This window comes from Dromaius novaehollandiae, chromosome 4, assembly GCF_036370855.1.
Source record: "Dromaius novaehollandiae isolate bDroNov1 chromosome 4, bDroNov1.hap1, whole genome shotgun sequence".
In the NCBI taxonomy this organism is placed as follows: domain Eukaryota; kingdom Metazoa; phylum Chordata; class Aves; order Casuariiformes; family Dromaiidae; genus Dromaius; species Dromaius novaehollandiae.
The window spans coordinates 67,468,917-67,481,242 of record NC_088101.1 but is presented as its reverse complement, the minus strand read 5'-3'; the positions used below and the strand labels follow the sequence as shown (position 1 = coordinate 67,481,242).

The 12,326-nt window shown below is 36.8% G+C and overlaps 1 long non-coding RNA gene across 1 annotated transcript in view; it reads left to right on the top strand.

Moving 5' to 3' along the window:
• LOC112995487 (uncharacterized) overlaps nucleotides 1-6,857 on the top strand; it is a 71,637-nt gene extending 64,780 nt beyond the window's left edge. Inside the window, exons 4-5 of the long non-coding RNA XR_003262199.2 lie at nucleotides 3,816-3,878; nucleotides 5,928-6,857. This is a non-coding gene — a long non-coding RNA (uncharacterized LOC112995487). The remainder of the gene's footprint in view (nucleotides 1-3,815; nucleotides 3,879-5,927) is intronic.
• Nucleotides 6,858-12,326: the final 5,469 nt, after the last annotated feature.

Here is a 12,326-nt window from a genome sequence, read left to right as displayed (position 1 = left end):
GTGCCTTTCTGCAGCTGACCTTGCTGCTCCATACATAAATATCTATCTGTAATCTTTCACTAAACTGTGCAAGATTTACGCATGTATCCATTAACATTCATGCTGTGTTAAAAATAATTAACTTTCTTTACAGTGGATGTTCTTGAGAAGAAGCATTCACTAACAAATCCCATATATGGCTCATTTAATTAAATATGAGTGAACAAATAGTTACAGTGTCTAATCTGACAGTCAGTCTTTACTCAAAGATAACACACAGTTGATGTCTGTAGCGACACACTGGAATTCAAAATCATCAGTTTTATTTTTCTACCATTATGGAAAATGTATCTTACCTTGTTTCTTTGAAATTTAATCGTCGGATTCTGACATTGTGTATGTTGACAATGCTAAGAGAAAGAGTGCAGTTACATATGGGAAGCTGCTGAAATGAGAATGCTGTACAGCATATCGCACTCTGTCCTTTCCCAATTAAAAGCCTCTACAAGTGCGTTTAAATACGTTGGTCTGCAGGAATATTGGGTAAAGATTGAAGCTGTTGTATGTTTGAACTGAACTTTTTGTACTCACTAAAATTTACTTGACGTCAATAGACTGATATCTGAAAATTGTAAACTGGATGCTTGATTTCCAGGATGATTTTCTGAAAATAAGGTGTTTAGCTGAGTATCAATATAGCAGCCTAATGTCTGGGTTATACAACCCAATAAGGGCCTAATCACTTTAGAGATGGGTCTAAATAAGATAATATTGTCTCGCTGTGAAGGTACTGGTAAGTTGATGGTAGGTCTTGGATATAATGATTCCTACGTTTGTTTTAATTGACAAAGTGACTTGTCAATCATTAGGGTAGTTTTGATAGGTGCAGTTCTGTGAATCAAGCTGAAAATGGAATCGTCTTTCTCCTACTTGTGTGTCTCCATGTAGCTCATAATAACAATCCTTCATTAATTTTGTAGCTTGAATTTGACAATGGCCTTGTTCTGTTCCCACTGGACCACTTGAGAGACTTGGCTCAGTGCGAGCAGGAGCAAGCCCAAACTCTCTTGAATCAGAAATAATAATGCTGCAGCTACTGTAGGCAGATTAAGATAAGAAAAGCAAAACAGAAAAAAATCCAGTTAATTGATCCTTTGCAAACACCTACAATGAAATCATGCTCTCCGTTGAAGGCAGGAGTTGCCAAACCATTAACTTCAGAGAAGCAAATGTTTTATCTGTTGCCCACAATGGCAGTTCATGCTGAAAGTAAAGAGAACAAGATGGTTGTATGTTGTTCCTATGAAAACAAGAAGACTGTTTTTGCTCCAGTATTATCTAGAAGGATCAAACAAGAATTTGGCTTAAAATTTTTGTGCGTATAGAAAGCAAGGAGCAATCCCTGTCTGCAAGAAATTACATTCTAGGTAAGACGGGTAGAAGGATATGTTACACTTGGAGAACTCAGTCATGGAAAGATTAAGTGGCTTAAAAGATGTCTGTCAGAGGCAGGAATGAACACCAACCTTCTGGATTTCAAACTAGAGTTTTAACTGCAAGACAAGTTCTTCCCACTTTTTATGTACGGTACCTTTATGGGTGTGAGTGTTATTTCCAGCTGTAATGAAATATTTGCAGCAACAGTTGATTCAGTCACAGTTCACACTGGAGGACTGATAAATAAAACCATAAATAATAATAATGCTGATCAAAAAGAAAATACAGGAATATGAAAACACTCTTGTTCCTATCTTGGGACAAAGTTCAGCTCAAAGAAATGTTGATGTTTCCGTACTGGGACCAAAGTGCCCTAGTTGCGTGAACAAAGAATAGGATGTGATGTCAGTTTGAAACAGGATTTGGAGAAACTCTTATAGTTAAAGATTTTCATGTTCTCCTACGTTATTACCTAGAGACAATGAAGGTAATATGGAATTTTCCTTTTTTTCATTTTGTTCTTACTGATCACAGTTATGATATTGCCAGTTTTATTTTGTTGTGCACATTCATTTTATGTCAGTAAATTAGAAAATATAAAAAATATAGCACCTTGTCAGACCATAATTTGACTCACTTCTGTGAGGAATTGTGCTTAAAAACAATGGCAAAATGAAACTGTAAAATTAAAAAGGTTGAATTTAAACTGACAGCACAAGTGGTCTTTTCAGTGAAAGCTAAATTTTGTTTAAGAGAAGGAAAATTCTGTTCTTGAAAGATAAACTCTTTTTGTTTCTCCAGAAATCATAAAATCAATGTGTATTTCTGAGGCATGATCTGAGAAACTTTGAGGCTTCTTCTTTCTAACAGATGATTTCCTTCAATTCATTATGACTCAGACTAGTGTTCAGTGATTACTTTCAGGGAAACAAACTCAGAAGGACTTGTAGTGGAGACAGTGACATTTCTATCCTTGTAAAATTATGGAATGAAGATAAACACTCAGTTTCCAGGGAAATATTATCTTTATTATTTTATAATGTACTGTAATTAAAAGACTAAAATACTTGCAGCTACTTATTCCTTAGTGAATGAATAAACTGTGAAACAAAGTCTGATTTTTTTCAATGAAACACTACCTTATCGACAACTATGAGCTGTAATTCTGCAATTTTTTCTCTGTTTGAGTAATCCTATGAAGCTCAATGGGGCTACACAAATGCATAAAGTTAATCACATAATTAAAAACATAATTTTAAATATAGCTGAGCATTTAGTACACAAAGAAAACATACTGTCAGATAAAATTAGGAAGTGAAAACCTTTGTTTCAAATCTGCAATGGATTTTTCAGAAAGGCACACTTAGAATATTTCCATTATTGTTATGCCTTTCACAAGATGTGCACACGTTGTTGTCCTCAAGACAGAAAATGTAACCAAAATCCCCCATGATGGACAAGACTGTAGAGCTGTTTTTTCCCATGACATGATAAGTGACTAAAGTGCTCTTTAAGTTTTGGAAAGTTAAGTCCATTTTGCTCAACAGAGGATGGTATTGCCAAGGCAAATAGTTGCATATGCTCTCTGGCAATGTCCTTTTCATCTATCTCAGGTAGTAATATTGTTGCCACTGTAATGATTTGGGGCTATAAATGATGTAAGGTTTCTGGGGAGGGGTAGAATCTTCTTTTTAAATCGTCTCATATAATTGGAAACTTTAGGACATGAGCCCTTCATCATATTTTGTATTTTAAACCTGAATGAGGGTTTAAATGTCTGCAAGGTTGCTTTCTTCTTCCAGCTTTTTCACTCAGTCTGTTTTTACTGGGATCTGTAGACATCTTCTTCAGGAATCAGAGCCAGGTTCAATTCCTACCTATTCAGACCTTGGTTTCTCTGTTTTTCTCCATTACTAACATGGATGCTAACTACGCGGTATTTTTGCTGTGTATTAGCAACTGACTGAAAGAGACTGCCAATTGATTTCACATTGCAACTGATTGCTCTGGGTAAACAGCTTTCAGTCAGTGCTGCCCTGAACTAGCCGGCAAGCGTGGAAGTGGAAAGCTCTGTATCCCAATAGGATTCCTTTGGGTCTAAAGCCCTTGCTTTTAATCACTTTCTGAAATAGTTTTTCCTAGTTTGACTGTAATTCTTCTCCCTGTGTTTGCAAAAAGTATACTGTACTAAATGCACAGATGTGACTAATTTTCTGAGGGAGACAAAGTGTTAAGTGTTGCGGGTCCTAGCAGAGCAAGATTTTATTGTCCTTTCCGTGAAATTCCAATAAATCAATGAGCAAATGAGGCTAGCGGGATGGAGCCATAATCTGCAAACCTGTCTGTCAGTTCCATGCTTGAATCATTATTAACGATTGCTGTTTGATTCATTCATGCAGAAAGCACCTGATTTACAGCAAGGAAGGAACAGCTTATATGTACCGGTGACCTAATGGAGGCAGGTAAATGCTAATTGTTTGCCTTGTGCTGTCCCCAGAAACATGCTTTTAAAAAATTATTTCATCTGTACAAATACATAAAAAGAGAGATGGATTTGTTCGGCAACTTTATTATGATTATTTCTTTCACTGATCAATTGACAAACAAGGTCTATCCAGATTCTTATAGGGTCATAGTAAATTTTGTGGTTAACTTCTATTTTAACTATAGTTCAGGAGAAAAAGTGCTGGTTAAAAAAAGAGAAGTGGAAAAAAAATTAAGTGGAAAAAGGGTATTCAAAGTCAGGTACATTATTTTGAATATGTAGCTCTTCTAAATAGTCTCATTTGAACTTTGAAGAATGATGCTTAAAGTGGCAAAGAACAGGTTAAGGACTTATGTTCTATTCAGTTTTGTTGGCAAGTTCTTCAAAGGTGAAAAATAATTGGGAAGAACATTATTTTTCTAATGTGGAGGGTAATGACATCAATACCCACCAAGACATTCAATAGCTCACAAATTATCGACTCTAGATCATAAACTGCATTACACTTGCAGTTGTATTAAGTTCTTTAATGAAACCAGCCACTTTAATGGGAGAAAAGGTACAGTCAAGTAAATGATGGCTGAAATGTCTGCTAGCTTTTTTATTTAAACTGTGATTTCAGTTTTAATTTTTTAAGACTTATTATATGGAAGATTAAAGCACATTTTTCAGTGTATCGTTTAAATCAGTCATGAATAAGTTGATACCAGTGGGCAATGTGTTTGAATATTTCATCACAAAGTGATGGAGCGTCTTATCTTGGCTTGTTAGAGTGCTTTTACTCACTGGTCCATTCTGCTTTTTTCTTTAACATGACCTGAATAAAGAATGACCAAAAAGTTCAGCAAGGACAGGATCTACAAAATGTATCAATACTGCAGAATAGGGGAAAACTGTGTTTCAAATACTCATTATTTAATTGACTTAATTCAATCAGTGCTATGAAAATCATTTTCCAACTTATTTGAAGTCACATAATGGTGTTTAGCTTGTGCAGAGGTAATTTACTAACAAGGAGGAGTTAGTAAACAGAAACTAAATATAATTAAAATGGAAATTTCTTGATTTTTGGTAAATCAGGGCCTGGTTCTTTGACTCAAAATATTTTTTGACTCAAATTCACATTTCTTTCTGTGACAAAGACGACAAAAGCAGCCCATCTAACCTATTGTCAAATTAGGGAAGAAACTAGCAATTGAAAGAGAGCTTGGTGTTGGCATATTTAAACGATATGTGGATAGAGTAGGTGATGAGAAAATATAGTCTAGAGTATTATCTTTCTGATACTTACAGAATGACTTTCATTTCTTCATGATCTTCTTGAGATCATAAATTGCTCAGGAAACCTTAGAATGGTTCAAAACTGTAAGCCCTTTCCTTTAAATAGTGTAAATTAGGTATAACACCATTTTATCCAGAGGGCATTTGAATTGGTAGAACAGTGTTGCCCCCTAAATCACCACTTTCATACGCTGAAGCATTTAGACAGTTTTCCTTGGGACAGCCTTGACAGGCTGTAGCTCTCTGCTGGCAGTGCATCCTCTGGCTCCCATACTTTGCCCACTGGCACACTCTTCCTTTCAAGGAACTGTGTTTCCCACACCTTGATACTCTTTCCACCAGGCTCCACAGCCTCAGGTCAGCTTAACATGACAATGGCTTTTATCAGACCAGTGAAAACTATGCAGGATTGAGATTTTTCTCTCAACTTTCAGATTTGGAGAACAGCAAAAATCATGCAAAATGCTCTGTAGTTCGTTAGCACCTGCCAAGAGAGTCTGGAGCTTTTTTCCCCCAGGTGTAGCAATAGCAACTGGAAATCCAAGAGAGGATCTCCAGCTGGGCCTGTGAGGGTCTGTACTAGCTGCAGCTGTTACTAGTAAATTTGAGTTTCTTTTGTTTGTTCCCTACATCTCAGCAATAGTTACTATTTGAAAATTCTGCAAGAAGATTTCCAGGTTCTAAATCCAACAGAAAGTCAATGAAATTGTTCAGTTGGGAATTTTCACTTTTTTTTTTTCTTCAGATTTCAGTAAGGATGGCATCCCAAAGAAGTTCCTTGTTTTCATGCATGGATGTCACTATGTCGACTTGCTTAGGCTTGACGGTGATGCAATGTGCGCAAGGCGGGATGCAGTCTAACACGTCACCCTCAGCAGCCACACTGAAATAGAGCAGATGCTGAAATGTTTGGCTGCCTTATGTTGTCACAGTCTGTGATCAGCAGATTTTGCTCTCTTGACTGGTGTTGTCATATTCATATATTGCCTAGAGGCCACAAAGCAATAACAAGAAGGGAATATGCTGCTTGTCAGCCTGCAATTTGTCTGTATTGGCACCACAGATCTTTCGTCTGATGTATTCAGTTTGGGAAACTCTAATCTATTTCTCTTTGTGATCGCTGAGTCCAAAACAATAATATACCACACTTTCAGGTTAATACTGCTGCTTGCACTATTATAAATAATAGTTTAATATACTAATTCCAATAAAGAATATTTGCCATTAGACAGGGTTCGGTATATATTTCTGTGTGACTCAGTTTCATATAAGAAGAACGACAAGTAGTTCTGTGAGCAGTGGAATTAAGGAGGTCTGCCTGGTTCCTATGGATTTGTGTCCTGAGGGTAAAAACCCTCTGTGGAGCCTTTGTGTCTAAGGGAGGATGAGTTCATGCCACAACAATACTAACAAATAGGTATGTTGCAACATACTTGTTATTAGATAATCATAAGTTCGTGTGTGTGTGTGTGTGTGTATGTGTCACACTACAGCCTTTTCATAAGCGAGGAGACCAGTAGGAGCTCTGTCCTCTACCCTACTGCATATTCCCATAGACATCAGGATGAAGTGAAGACTCTGAGGCCTCTCCTCCTTGGTCATATTTGTTCTAACTGGCCAAGAGTTGGAGAATTATCAAGGGAGACAAAATGGACTGATAAACATGTGCTGAACAGAACTGCGTATGTACTACTGGAAATGCATAGGCATTTCTGGAAAGCATGATAGAAAGGGTTATGAGATAAACTGGATGTAAACAGATGAGTTGCAATATACTGCAGTGATGCATATTACATATAGTTTAAATAATTCAGAAAATGGTAAAAATGAATCATATCATGCAAACAGAACACTTCAGAACTCACCTGACTCTTCAAGAGGGCTTTAATGTGATAATGAAATGTTTGAGAGGAGCTATAGTATTTGGGGGATTATTTTTCACATGGAGAGGGTCCAATTGACTCTACATCAGTCAAATAGGCATCGTTCTGAAGTTTAAGGAAGTTTCCTGAGAGTAGTGATGGGGGACAGTCATTCCAGTGGGAAGTAAAGTGGTATAAGGGAGTGGCACCTGCTGAAGCATGTAGACTTTGATTTTGCAAGGCAGTGAATATAACTGTGCAAAATTAACTGTGCCATTAGTCCTTGTAGCTGCCTTCTAGGCTATGTTTGCACTGCACAATGTAGTGCTGCACAGAGGTACTACAGTTAGGCTTGAGTGTGCTAGCAAGGATCCTAAAAGCAATACAGCTGTGCTAGCGTGGCACTCTGTCAGGGTTAATGAGCACTTCCAGCAGGCAACATAAGGCTAAGCGGAGAGCAGTAATAAACACAGCTATATTGCGTTTGGTGCCAGTGCTAGCTGAGTATTCCTGCAAGGGCCTGCACTGACTTCTAAAGATCGACATCTTATGAGATGCATGCAGTGTCCTCAACGTAAATGGCTGCTGTTGTACGTGGTTGTCTATAGTAAGAGGTCTAATGTGCCTGTTTGCTGACAACATATAAACAGAAGGAAATTGGTGTATTTTTTGCATTTGCAGCTAATATTTGCAAGTTAACATTAAAAAAGTGCACTCTAATTCTGCTAGTTTTATGGGAAATTCAATGTACTGTGTGTTCTGTGAATGCTCTGTCCCATTTTAAGTACAGCAACATGAAACACTTCAGAGTCCTATTCTGTTGACAGATCCTTAGAAAAAGTAAAAAGTCTGTATATACACATCCTTGATTTCTGATCGATTGCTGTGTTTGTGTGTGTGTTTGTGTGTATTTGCAATTATACAGGGAGAAAAGGAATGTCCAACATTTTTACATGGATTATAAATATGGATGAATCTCTGTTGCTTATGATGTAAATTGGTAATGTAAAGTATGTGAGGAGAAAGGAGATGTCTCTAAATGAAACTGATCCTGACTTTTAGATTGAAAAATCATGCATTTCCCTCATCTCCCTGCTGTTCCTTTCTCAGGCAGCAGTTCAGATTTGACAGCCACAATTACGAAATTGGCACACCAAAGAGAATCTTTTTGTTTCAAAGAGGTGAATCCCAGTTAGTGCTGAAACTACATTATTCCATTTCTGTCCGCAAACAGAAGTTGCATTTCCCAAGGGAAACTCGTTGGAAAAGAAACAATGAAAAAAAGTCAGGTTTAAAGTAGTTTGCAATCATAGTAATTTCTTGCTGCTTTTGTACATTTTAACAGACACTCCTTTTCTGAGAAGTACATGCAGATTATTTTTTGCCTGTGGGTATGAAAAGGGCTTTAAAACTAAATGCGTATTCAGTGAGAAGTTGTACATTACATCTGGATTTATCTTTCTCAAGATAAATAGACATGGAGATCATTCAAAACACTAAGTTGCATCATATAACTTACAATATAAAAAATATGTTGATCATAACTTATGTCAGCTACACATTTATAGTAGGGTGGATCTGACAAGGTCTGTGGTTAATGACATGTAGATGGATTCTGTATACCTGACATTAGAAATAAAAACATGTTTAACCATCTTCCTAGAGCTAATTAGTGGATGAATACCCAAGAAAGAAGAAAAAATATTCTGGAATGCAATTATATAGGAAATTTAATCTTATGTCTGTCTGCAAGACTTTGAATGTTTGTATGCAGTAGGTGGGATTATAGTTGAAAGAGAAATATTTTTGTATTCTTTATCCTTGATTCATCCTTGTTAATCTTTCTGTTTTTCTCGTCAGTTTTATGATACAGTGGTTCTTCAAAATAAGCTTGGATTTAACCCTCCATATCTGCCCCCTGCTTACTGTATTTCAGAAGGTTTGAAAACCACAGCCAGGTATGAATTTCTTATTGATGTGTTTGATGTCTCTCCCTCTTCTCTGTTCATATTGCCAATTCATTTGCAGGAATCATGTGTGGTAGTTTCCATTGATGTGAATATGAATTCTTATGATAAAATTTGGGTATTTATTTGCACATATACTGAATGCGTTTCTTTGAAGAGGAGACTAGTGGAGTTACTGAGTCTGGTACAAAATTCTCAACACCTGGTTCCCTGGAAGATCGAGCAGCTTGGTATTAGCACAGGCTAGCAATGTGAAATGGAAAAGCCTTTCTAAGAATTTATCACAAAGCTTTCAGTTGGATTACTGACTGGTATATCATTAGTTAATATAAAGCAGATATTGCTAGTCTTGGGCTGTGTCAGGTTGCCTTCTTTCATTGTACATAGAAATACAGAGCGTAACTGTTTGGTAGTCACAGCCTTGGCAGCCAGGTTACCAAACTATGTGATATCCTTCAGTGCGATGGAGTATTTTATTAATTAAATTAATCTGTCTGTGTATTTTACTGGGTGATTATGTCACATTTAGATTTGTTATTGCTTTTCCCTGAGTTATTGTGTGATACCTTGTTTTGCATAACGTCACCTAAGCATGATTGGATGCATTTTCACTACAGTTGTATGATTTTATTAGAGCATTGACCTCAGAAATCAGAGAAGTAGTGCTAATGTGTATGCAAACAGAACCTGATTGAGTGGGGGTGCTCAGGTCTTGTCAGAAGGGTGGACAACTTTGTGATTTTCTCAGGTCTCCAAAACTGAATTTCTCACAGGTCAATTCAGGGAGACCAACAGCCAGTTCCCTTTCTTCCCCCCCCCCCCCCTTGTTACTATTTTGCGATCTGTGAAATGTTATTTTAGCTATTAGCAGGTGGTGGAGTGAAATCAGAAGCTTGCTGAATAAAAAATAAAATGAGAACTTGGAATGAGAACTCAGAAAACCTGTGGTAATGAAGAAGAGAAAAACGTGAGCCAGAGAGTTTTAACAAGCTATCACAATGATAGGATTTAGGTCAATGTAGTCTCTAAACACCAATCCGAAAGTAAATCTTATGTCAGTTTAAAAAATAATGGTTTTTTTTTTTTGAATTGTCTACACGTATGCAGATGCTGATTATCATCCTGTGGCAGTACTGGAAAATAAGTGAGGAAAAAAATTAAATCAAATACTTTCACATTTATTTTAAGGTTGGATTCTGATATCATCTTAGCCAGGGCATGCTGGGACTAAATCTATTGAGATAAATGTCATTTAGGTAGTTCAAAACAGATACAGTTACATCAGAATAAAACTCACTGTTCTGAATACTCTGTTCCTGTAAAATGGCTTAAGCTTTGATGCTGGATTCACTGTGTAAAATTCATATATAAATCATATCAGAATCTTAATGATCATTGAGTTGCAAATAGGTCATTCTTAAGGGTATTATGTATGGCTGCGATCAAAACCATTGTAATCCTTGAGCAAAGCAAAATTGTTAGCTTTTGCTTGCTCTATAGGTATGGGGGCCCCCCATAAATTGGCATGACCCTGCAGGAAATTATTTCAGTTAGGAGGCATATAATGCAATTAATGCATTTGCATATGGATTAACTAAAAATATATCCCTAACTAAAGGAGAACTTTTGCAAAATACCATTATTTCTGCAGTCCTCCTGCTTCATTTATTTGGAGCTGATATTGTATCATATGTAATTTTACAAAGCAAAGTAGAAATCAAAAAAACTCCACCCCTACCCCTTCCTATCATTCAAGGGAAAAAATCCTGTTCACAGGAAGCTACGCAGGTTAGACAAAAGAAGTTAGGGGAGTTCAGTGTTACACTAGCAGGCTAGTGTTAAAAATTTATGGCCTCCTTATAGCATGCATGACTGAGTCGAGTGGGTTTTGTGTTGTTTTGCTAGCATATTGTTTTTATTCTGATGAAAGAGAGAGAAAATTTAACAGCATTTAATCTTTGACTTGCACTGGACGCTGGAACAGGTGCATCTTTATCACGTCTACATTCGCCTGTGCTTGCAAATGAGGGAAAAGACAGTAGCAGACCAGAAGCACAGCAACAAAAAGCCTGATGAAAATGTGTTCTCAGTGCAAAGTAATATCAGCATGAATCTGATGATTATGTGTAGTATTATCAGTCCTGTCCTCCTTTTCCTTTGCTTCATAATCTTTCTTCTTGTTAAAAGGAGGAGTTATCCATTTGCAGACTTGTTGATTTCCATGTTGGAGCTCTAAATTGCTTTAAGATGTTTAGAAATTAACTTGTTTTGGTATTTCTATGGATTAGAAAGAAAACAAGACCAAAAATCTTTCTGCTAAAGCCATATGAATCTGATCTATGTCCCTGACTCACTTTTGAGATGGGATAAAGTCCCACATCCTGTAGGCCTGCATCATACAGGCCCCTTGATTTCGTGGGGGAGCCTAAATACTTCGGTGCATGTGGGCTCTGAAGTCCAGCGTATCTGGGCTTCCGAAAATATTAACAGAATGTGGTAAGAACATTTACATTCAGAGAATCTGAATCTTTAATCCATCTTCCAGATTAATAGGAAAAAGAGAATACTTGTTTTAGGAAGAACATTTTTGTGATTATAACTGGGCAGGTTGGGGAATGCTGCGTTATGGATGGAGCTGCAATTTACATGTGGAACCCATTATGGAGACATAAAACTTATTTACTGGTGGAGGTCATCACACACTTCTAAAACAAAGCAGTATAAATAAAATCTTTGGAGCTTAATGGATAATGTAACATCTAATGTACTGGCTGGTGTCACATGGTAATACTATAAATCATTACACTTCAATTTAATTTAGTAATGACACAGAGGAAATCCATTTGCTAGTAATTAAGCTGGGTCGGGAGGTTGGTTGTACTTTCTTGATTATTTCCGTTGGATTTACCACAATGACCTGAGTTATAGAAATACTATTTTAAGTTAAGGAGAAAACTGACCTGGGTTCAAGCTGAAAACAAATGGTCTGACAACTCAAGTTTAACTCATTTGTCAGTAGCCCAGAGTTCTTTGCATGAAACAAGGATTTTGTTTTTTTCTTTAATCGTCAATAAACATTTGTATACTGGGAGTAGGAGGAAGAAGCTAGAGGGGGAACAGGAGAAAACACCCTAAATGAGAGCAGGTGTAGCAAAATACAATCTGAAGTTTAACTTCCAGTAATGGAAAGAGCCAGCTTGCTGAATGAAAATTATACCAAGCAACAGTGCTGTCTACATGGAAATCAAAATGCTGTTGACAATAGTGGCTTCATATTTTAAGTTTGACAGGAGAGGTATAGTAAACAATTACCAC